We start from the raw sequence: 7,625 nt of genomic DNA, 5'->3' as shown, positions 1-7,625 counted from the left end.
ATATATGAAAGTACGTCATTGTATTATATTTAAAAATAAAAATATTTCTTTTTTTCATGTTTAAAGATATACTTATATTTAACTTCTAATATACACAAATATATAGTATATTATGCATTATTTAAAATGAACATATATGGTGGTCAAATATAATAAATGAATTTCATAATTTTTTTGATACGAAAACATTACATTCCAAAAGCCACATAACTTACAACTTCTAAGTTATAAACCAAATGAGTACATTATGCATATCCTTGGAGATCATAAAATAATAAAAACATCATATTCAAAAGTAAGAAAGACGGGGAACAAATGGAGTGACAACAGGACACAACTCGGTAATGACTTCTGGTGTGATTCATTGATTCATGCAGCAACACTTGAACCAAGAACAGAATCTCAAATTTTAGTTCGTCCCATCATTTTGTTTGTTTACTGCAGTGGTTTCATCCCCTTCTTTTTCTGTTTCTCTTCCTTTTTCCCATCGTACTTTATATTATGTCATTCTGATTTTCAATTGTACACTGCATTTTAAAAGATCTAATTATAGCAATATGTCATCCAAATAAAAGCTAGATACAAGATCATACTTACATATGCTCTTCTTACACATTTGAACCTTTGGTATATTTAGCATCTCCTGAAACCCCCTAGTGAAGTACAAAAGTAACAATCATATTCACTATTCTTTAATGATGGTTTTTTTCTATTTGGTAAAATTAAATAGACAAGATTCTACCTGATGTTCCATTTGTAAATTCTGCAACACATTTTTAAGATCTGATCTCAGTCTGTCCGTTGAACCAAACATCCTTTGGTTCCCAGTAACATCCAGTTTGCCTAATCCCAATCTGCATTTAAAAAAAAACAGAAAAGAGTTATAAATGTATGAATTTCCATTAACAGAGATTAAAAAAAAGTATAGATATAAATAGTCATGATACCCATTGCCATAATTATACTTCTAGGAACTTCATAATGTATTGTATGTTCCTAGTTTCTGAATTTAACAATTACATGTACAACCAAAGTTAAAACCAACAATATAAAGTCTCTACTCCTCGGTAACAACTACATGTTTTTTGGATCAAGAACACAATCATTTACTACAAATACATGGAATACGTCTGAACCATAAGCAAAAAAAATACAAAAGAAATAGATAAATCCTAAATAGATTAAAATACAACCTAAATAAGTTTGAATCGACTCAATATACATTAAATACTACCTAAAAGCCACAAACTATACATGATAAGGGTAAATAGAGATGTTCGTGCAACAAATAAGAAAAACACAAAAAAAAAAAAAAAAAAAAAAAAAAAAAAACAAACAAACAAACCAGATCCATCTTTGATAAGGAAAAGTATAGGTTGTTAACTTACTTATGTAGACCGAGAGAGGAAGATAGATGAAAGATTGGTGGTCCGGTGGTGGTGAGAGGAATAAAAACTTTAAAAAATCCATTGTTTCTTCGATACCAAGGAGCACTAAAAGGATCAAATGCCTGAAAACCACAACCAGAAAACACAAATTTGATAAATACTCGAGTAACCATCAAAAAGACAAAGATCAAAGAAATGTTGCTGCATATTGATGCGAAATATTTATCAGAATCTAAAAGAAATGGAATTGTTTTTACCTCGGACCATGGATTAGGTTTTAATAGCCATAAAAATCAAGAAAGACACGTATCTTAGATCATGGTTGAAATTAACCTGCAAATAGAAGGAGAAATGTGTGTTGTTAGACCTAGGAGTACATGTGTGTGTGTCCGTGAATGCGTACCAAAAAGATATATAAGGTGAAAGACGGTGACATTGAGTGGTTGTGCAGTGTCTTGTGTTGGTTAGTGGTTAATGGAGGCTTCTGGTTTGTGTTTAGATATATAATCGATATCTGAGCATAAAAACTTGTAGAAAAGCTAACCTGCTTCAGGTTCGGATTAATGGTGGTGACGGGTGGCTTTAGGATGCTGATGGAAGTTGATTACACAATAAGTGTTGGTGAAGATCATAACTTCTTGATTTCCAAATCTTTGATGTTGTTTGACCCTCTACTTCAGTTCGTTGTCGGACATACAGTGAAGAGATGAGTCTCTTTTTGACAGAAAAGAAAGAAAAGAAAAGAAAGGAAGAACAAGGAGAGAAAAGAAAAGGAAGGGAAAGGAAATAATAAAGTATTCAGTGCTCCTGAGTTCGAACGAAAGGAAAAGAAAGTATTCATTTTAGGTGATCCCGAGTTCATTAAAGGAAAGAAAAGAAAGTAAAAAAAGACAATTATACCCTTTTATGTTTTTGAGCAAATATTAATTCTTTACATCCCCACATTCATTCTACCGTACCCCTACCCCCCACCCCCCACCCCCAAAAAAAAACCAACTCTTCCTTCCTCCCCTCTACTTAAAACACTAACAAAACAATTTTATTTTAATATAAAGTAAATTGTAAAAAGGAAAACCGCATGTTATTCAATTGTTTTCAAGATGCAAAACGAAAACCACAAACAACTCAAAAAAAAAATCATAAACGCATTAGATCAATCCAGTAACAATCACCCAAGGTTATTCAATCACGTGCACCCATCATATCTTTGAGGACACCCATCCGTATCTGAAGGGGACAATTGAACAATGTCCTAGCTTTTGCTTGATTTGTTGCCAAAAAATTTAGAGCCCTCGGTAATTCATGGGGTTCCAAACCCACCAACTCCAATTCTCTATAAATTTCTTCCCCTATATATTCCCGAGGATAAGCTCTATCAAAATTATATTACCCTCCCTGATAGCACCAGCCACATTATCAACCGATTTCATTATCTTTGAGTTAATATCTTCTTCTTCTTCGTCGTCTTCAAATTTCCTCTTTTTACTCTTACACTTCTTTGCACACGAAGACTGTTCTTGTGAAAAAGGAGGTGGAATAACATCCTGAATGTTATCATCAAGATCAACATATTCGTTCTCCAAATGAATTTCATTGTTAGCTAACATGTCATTAACTTCTTTAATTGTTTCAACTTGAATATTTTCATTTTTATTTAATCGGGCATTTCTTTCTTTCGATGTCTCAGCATGTGCACCAGATGCCCTATCCCTTGCAAATAATACCAACATCTCATCGAAGTATGCAATCTTTTTTGTCCTTAACGACGCAGCCTCGGGTTTTGACTGTTTAACAACACAAAAATAATTAATATTGCAAACGTTAACATAAAATATTTTAAAAAAATAACATAGACATAAAAGGAACAATTACTTTTAATAAATTATCCCATACTTCTTCCTCCGCTTCTATTAGTTTAGTAGACGAATTCCAAGAGAACCCGCTCAATGAAATTCCCCTAAACAGATCGTACCATTGCGAAAAATGTTTTTTTAAGGTTTTGTAGCGATTCTTCAAATGACTTTTGGTAATATCCATTTGATGCTTTGTGTTCAACTCCTCAACCATTTGAGCATATGCAGTTGGTGTGAAACTACCATTCACCCTATTGCCTGTCTCTTGTTGTTTAATCATCGCTTGGATGTACGCATAATCCATTATTTCTGACCATTTAACTTGTTCCTTTTCACTACCACCAGCTTCCTGTTTGATCATGATGACTTTGCACATAGGAATAAAAATTAAAGAATAGTACATTGTTAGACCACAATATGAAGCATAATACTAATCAAAAATATGAAGGGTAAATAACATAATTAATCTCAAAAACCAATCATCAATACAATGTGAAATTGAAAACAAAATGTATCAAAATGAAACTAGTTTTACATATTAATTTAATTGTTTGAATGTGTCAAATAATTTGCCCACATTTCATTTGCAATTGAATTCCTTAGTTGCTCTGCCATTCTATTACCCTCATCTGTTTCTGTTGAATTATGATGATCTTGCTCTTGTGGTCCGTTTAAGATCTCTTGCATCACCTCATCTTCGAGATTTATGTCGCGGTCTTCATCTAATAAAAAGTTGTGTAGAATACAACATGCCAAAAATATGGCAGATTGTGTTTCACAAGAGTAAAATGGTTCCGTTGTACTTCGAATGATAGGAAACCTTCTTTTAAGGACACCAAAAGCTCGCTCAATGGTGTTACGTAAGGAAGCATGACGAAGATTAAACAACTCTTTAGAATTTTGTGGACCACGCATGGAGTACTCTTTTAAATGATATCTAACACCTCTATATGGCGCCATTAGTTTATTCGTATGAGGTAAACCCCCATCTACTAAACAGTATTTACCTATAAAGAGCTTAATCAATATTATTAAAAAATATTAGATATTGAAATTACATTGGTTTAATAAATTACCTGATGGAATTAGTAGTTTATCATTTCTAGTAAATGTGTTCTTTATTATTCTCGAGTCTGATGCAGTACCCTCCCAACTCGTTAACACATACGTAAACTTCAAATCAAATGTACAAGCAGCTAATACATTTATTGTCGGGTATCCCTTACGACCACGATATCTAGGGGCATCTCTATTAGGCACATGGACACGAACATGTGTTCCATCTATTGCCCTTATACAATCCTTGAAAAAAGGATAAAATCTCCTACTTTCTTGAATTTCTCTCGGGACAACATCACCTGTAGGTTGCTGAATATAAAGACCTTCTATTGCTATAATCGATCGTAATATTCTATGGAAGCACCTACTCGTTGTTGATCTAGAGCGACGATACATCCACGAGGTAAACCGAGTTTTCAAATCATTACTTACAATATGCAAAAATCTAGCAACATGTTCCTCAACGGACATGCGTTGCGTATGTCGTAGACCACCTACAGTTTGTAAGATTACACACAATCTCCTAAAAGCGTTTTCACTCATACGAATAAGGTCACGACATTAACCACCTTCTAAAAGATTGTGTAGCAACTCTTCCCGTACAACTTGTCTTTCTAAAATAACTTTTCTAGTGGGTAACCTAACCTGCTTTTTGTTGGCCATATTACGTTGTGTAATAAAAGTCAACAACAAGCAAATCAAGTTAACGACTTGCAATTGTCGGGCTCTTAAAGCATGGGCAGGGTTGAGAATCGGAGTATCCGTAAGGACTATATATGAACTAATCCCTTTTTCTGATACATGATAAAATAGTTTGAGTTAAATTTAAACAGCATTGATAAACAACAATATTTATTTTTTTTATAAGGACTATATAAGAACTATAGACATTTGTTAATTATAATGTATGATTCTATTTAGTTATTAAAGAAACAAATTTGATTCTATTTAGTACTATGATTGAACTTTTATTGTATAAATAAACAACTACCCACATCACCTTAAACTAAGTATTTAGGTTAAGAACATCTTCATAGATTAAGATCGGTTGTCTTTTTATACTTTTAATAAATAAATAAATAAAACATTTGTAAGCATAGGTAACATACATTTGTCTCACTTAAATATAAAATTTCATAAAACAAAATCTATAATTTAATGGGTTTTAACTAATTTTTTAGTCTAATTATACATCTACAACAAACAATAAGTACTTAAGCATGTACAAAAAAAATTAATTTTTAATATTGAATTTAAGACTTATTTGTTAACTGAACTTTTTGAAAAACCAACTTATAGTTTCTTAATTGCTTAAAAAAAGGTATATCTAGAAAAACCACAAAAGATCACAGGAATGAAATGAAAATATATAAAAAGTTTGTTATCATTAGTTCTATATATTTCTGCCCATTTACTGATATATACTGTGAGCAGAAAAGAAAAACAAATTTGTTGTATAGTCATTTGCTGATATCTATTTCCAATTTGATTTTATTTCCAATTTTACCCTTTTTACTTGAAATATGAAACCAGGTTGTTGTTTATAAGAAGAAATTACATACAAAGAAATTATGTACAGAAGAATAACCAAAAACAAAACACAAGGAAGACGATCAAGAACAGAATATCTCCCAAAAAAACTAGTTTGAAGCTGTATATAAGAAGAAATTGTGTTGTATATAAGAAGTTGTACCAAAAAAAAAAGCAAAAAAACAGTATATAAGAAGAAATTGTGCGTACCAGTTGGAGAAGGCAGAAGGCTAGACGATGAAGAAGGTATAATAGAAGATAGGGGCGTATCCTTTTATCATCAGGCTAAGGGTATTTTCGTCATAAGGTAACTTTTTATCTTCCATGCGTTTCTTCCTCTCCAATTCCTCCCGATTTGGGAGTAAAGTTTGGAGCAATACATTCCTCTACAATCCGTTCTGTTCTTCTCTTCTCATCTTAAAAAAAACTAGGGAGCAACCAAAATTCTCTGTTTTCCTTCCAAATCCTCTCAATTCCGTTCTGTTCTTTCGTTAAGTGATACTCAGGAGCGGGGCGGTAGTGGTAAAGTCGGCACAGGAGAATGGTGGTGATCGTCATAGAGAGTTTGAGAGGGAGGGAGGAGGAAAAGGTGTGAAGTAATTTTCGTTTAAAGGTGAGGAAACAAAGAGACGGGAGCAATTAGGAGAAGAAGGTCTCGATCCGTGTGAACTGTATCTGTGGCCATTAGATTGTAATGATAATCGACGGGTATAATGGCAATCTGTGTACTTTCTTTTGATTGGTTGGTTTTTATTCACAAGGATCACTATCTTAACCATTGAAATTAGATCAAAGGTCAAGATTCTTTCTCCTTGTTTTTTAAGACAATGTCTTAAAATCTAAATGGCCCACCATTATATATGGTTTATATATATATATATATATATATATATATATATATATATATATATATATATATATATAGTAGGTGTGAAACCCGTATAGTATACAGGCTGATTGAAAAAAGCTCAATATCAAGGGGTATACAATAATCATTTTTAAAGTAAAATTTTGAAATAAATACAAACGAAATAATGGATAAGTAAATAATTTAATCTATACGGTTGACAAAATATTTATATTCAAAAGTCGTTACTTGATCATAATGACTTTTATGTCCTTCAAAACATTGCAACGAAAGGGGAAAAATTTTGTACAACTAAAACTCAAGGAACTCACACCACTTGTTGAAACAACTTATGATGAATTCAAGTCACAATGCTAACTCCTAATAGTACAACAGCCTAACCCCAATAAAGCACTTGAATATTAATAAATATGACAACAAAACAACCACCAAGACTCGTAAATTTTTCAGAATTCACCAACAACCATCCATGAGCCATAAACATAGCTAAAAGCTTTCAACGATCAACATATATACCAAGATTTTCAAAAATTCCAGCAACAACTTGGATATTAAAGGAAAACTCCATAAATACATTGCACTTTAAGAGATATTGTTTTCCACGCCTTTATAGTAGCAATTCTTTAGTTTTTAAAAGAAAGTCACATTTCTATGTTTTTTGATTGAGGATCCACCAATGATCATCAATCAAGACAATGAATACTTTGAATTATTTTTCGGTTCCAATACCTCTAATGTATCAAATGCTTCATATGTTTCTGATCTGATCAAAAATGCATTGTGGTATTTGAAAAATAAATCGAAATCACATTATCAGGAATCTGAAAGCATCAATGTTTGATTACAAATACCCAAATTCCTCAAGTCCAAGAAATAATAAATAAAAAATGTATTCCTAGCCATGTAACATTGTTAAATTGAGGCTTA

At 32.1% G+C, this 7,625-nt stretch overlaps 1 long non-coding RNA gene and 1 pseudogene across 1 annotated transcript; both read right to left on the bottom strand.

Moving 5' to 3' along the window:
* Nucleotides 1-207: 207 nt before the first annotated feature.
* LOC145051373 (uncharacterized) lies at nucleotides 208-2,141 on the bottom strand. The gene is made up of 6 exons (XR_013683575.1): nucleotides 1,933-2,141; nucleotides 1,646-1,721; nucleotides 1,389-1,510; nucleotides 743-854; nucleotides 598-653; nucleotides 208-527 (listed from the first exon to the last, which is right to left on the bottom strand). It is a non-coding gene; the product is annotated as an uncharacterized LOC145051373 (long non-coding RNA).
* A 429-nt stretch (nucleotides 2,142-2,570) lies between these two features.
* On the bottom strand, nucleotides 2,571-3,455 carry LOC145051372 (uncharacterized; annotated as a pseudogene).
* Between the last annotated feature and the right edge of the window lie 4,170 nt (nucleotides 3,456-7,625).

The sequence above is a fragment of the Lactuca serriola genome, chromosome 5 (assembly GCF_051521515.1).
Source record: "Lactuca serriola cultivar US96UC23 chromosome 5, Lser_US96UC23_V15, whole genome shotgun sequence".
In the NCBI taxonomy this organism is placed as follows: domain Eukaryota; kingdom Viridiplantae; phylum Streptophyta; class Magnoliopsida; order Asterales; family Asteraceae; genus Lactuca; species Lactuca serriola.
Note: the sequence above shows the minus strand (reverse complement) of the source record. Positions and strands in the feature narration are given on the sequence as shown.